Source organism: Micromys minutus (genome assembly GCF_963924665.1).
Source record: "Micromys minutus genome assembly, chromosome: 32".
Taxonomy (NCBI): domain Eukaryota; kingdom Metazoa; phylum Chordata; class Mammalia; order Rodentia; family Muridae; genus Micromys; species Micromys minutus.
Window position 1 is genome coordinate 25,939,025 of NC_137967.1, and position 2,470 is coordinate 25,941,494.

The following is a 2,470-nucleotide window of genomic DNA, read 5'->3' on the forward strand; positions in this document are numbered from 1 at the left end:
GTCAGGCTGCCTAGTATCCTAGGGTTTCAGAAGTCAGTATCAGCTATTGGGGTGCAGTGTGCTATCACCACCAGCTCTGTTCTAGGCTGTGAGAAATCACTTAGGGAGGTTGTGCAGAGCAGGTGCAGGGCAGCCTGTCAGCTGGAGCTGTGTGGCAGGAAGCCTAAGACTGAGAGCGAGGGAACAAGTCACAGGGGCAGGGATACTGGCAGGACTATCCACTGACAGGAAAAAGAGCAGGGAGGAGTCCACAGAAGTAATTAAGGAGAAAGCTCTGGCCGGGAAAGTGGCTATCGGAACCACGTGACCATAACCACGGTTCAGTGGGCGGGTCTAGGAGAGCAGCAGGCAGGAGCCAGCCAGAGTGACAGGAACTTGCACCAATCGCCTTGCTGCCTTCCGGTTTCCGCCTCCCAGTTCTCTCTGGATCCCGGAAAATCTCCACAGATGCTGATCCCTGATCCCGGGCCCCCTAGAGTCTGCAGTCACCCGCACTGTGGCGGCCAGTGCAGCCTGGTCGCCCTGCAACCTCCCAGGTCAGAGGGGCTGCGGGGCTGGGGACGCGGAGGGGGCGGGGCGTGATTTCCGCAGCTGCTCCTGAGGACGCTGCTCTCACGGTTCCGTTGTGCGCGTCTCGCCGCTGTCGGGAAGTTGAGATCCTGTGAAGTTTATCGTGTTTTGTTTTGTTTTGTCATTTATCCCACAGTTCCCAGAAATTTCAGTCATAAAGTAGCTAAAAAAAAAAAAAAAAAAAAAAAAAGCAGTCGCATGATCTCTTGTTTCCTAATTTATCAATTACAAAGATCATGGAAAGTGAATTCATTCTTACTTCCTCACTGTCTCGTTTTACTACTCACTTGCTTATTCGAGAGAATGTCTTTGGACCTGGCCAATAGGCATCACCATAAAGCTTTGTAATAATATTATGCGAGGAACCAGTGCAGATTTATTGAAGCAGAGAATATACTTTATGGAGTGCTACTGTTATGCCTGTAAGCACTAATATTCACTAAGTGGCCATGAATTTTGCATTTGAGTTGTATGCAGCTTAGGATGTAAGTAAAGCATTCAGAAATGTCTTCATATGCTGAGTTCTTATGTTACTCCTTAGATCCAGGCAAGCCCAGTATTGCAGCGTGAGTGCATCAGACCACAGTATGTGTTTAATTTGAAACCCTGCTGTAGATAAAACTTTAAGATAAAGTTTTTACAAAGCATCTTCTATATAATTATGATCACTCTCCTGTATAAGAAAATTCTCTCCTTGGTTGAAGGAATGCACTCTGCCCGCATACATGTTGCCAAACAGTTGTTTTTTTTTTTTTTTTTTTATTTTAGCGTTGGTTAACATTCAGTGCTGTCTGAGCCTATGTGCTTAGTGGAAAAGGGACAATGCTATCTTTGATATTTTCTCTCTCCTTCGTGTTTATCCTTTGGACCATCATTTACTTTTGTTCCAGGACAAGTTCTGGGTCCTTTCTGGAGACTTTCCCACATGCAGAGCCCACTCCTCAGGTCGTCCTGCTCACCTGAGAGTCTGAGAGCTCTGGATGGTGAAGAGAGGAAAAGGTAGCAAAGGATCCAGGATGGTAGAGGGACTGAGGAAGGGATGGGCAGAGGCTCAAGTGACAGTAAAAAAGGACATGAGATTCATTTGGCCAGATTCTATTTCCTTCCAAATGTTTCTAGAAAATTGCATTGAGAGTAACATAATAATACCTGTTGTAGTTTCCAGAGGACTCTCTATGTGAGAATTCATACACAGAGGCAAATGTAATTTAATAGGTTTGTATGTCAGGGATGCTTTTCACCTCCCACTCACATCACTGATGATATCTTTTTACCAATATTAAATATTTTCATTTTAATACTTTTAATGTATCGATCAGTAAGAACAATTGTTGCCGCTTAGTTTTTCTGCTCTCAGAGCTTTGGAGCATTTTGTAGTTTCTCTAAGTTCTCTTGACTTTTATGGTTAATTTCTAGGCTTCCTAAAATAATGCCAGCCAGAATTTGATGAGATTTGTTTAGTATCTCTGCAAGGCATTAAACTGTCTGTATTACTGTTCCACTGATACCTGCTGTTGGCTGTCTTCCTATAAACTGTGCAAGATTTGCACTAATATAATTTTTAACATTTTGTAATCAGCATCATTTCCTTAAAATGTATTAAAAATCAAAAAAAAACTAGATGGTTTTATCAAGAGATCATACGTGTGTGGGTTCAATTTTAGGTCTTCAATTTTATTCCATTGGACTACCTCTCCATTTTCCCACCAATACTATACACTTCTTGTTTATCACAATTAATTTGTAATACAGCTTCAGTTTGAGGATTGTGATTCCCCAGAAGTTCTTTTATTGTTGAGAATTGTATTCAATAACCTGGGTTTTTATCATTCCAAATGAATTTGCAAATTGCTCTTTCTAACTCTATGTAGAATTGGGTTGGAATTTTGATGGGGATTGC

At 42.3% G+C, this 2,470-nt stretch overlaps 1 protein-coding gene across 1 annotated transcript in view; it reads left to right on the forward strand.

Moving 5' to 3' along the window:
• The first annotated feature begins 455 nt into the window (after window positions 1-455).
• The window catches only part of LOC308413570 (uncharacterized protein), a 46,565-nt gene continuing 44,550 nt past the window's right edge, over window positions 456-2,470 (forward strand). The window contains exon 1 of the mRNA XM_080908611.1: window positions 456-536. The gene's annotated coding sequence lies outside the window, so the exon portion shown is untranslated. The remainder of the gene's footprint in view (window positions 537-2,470) is intronic.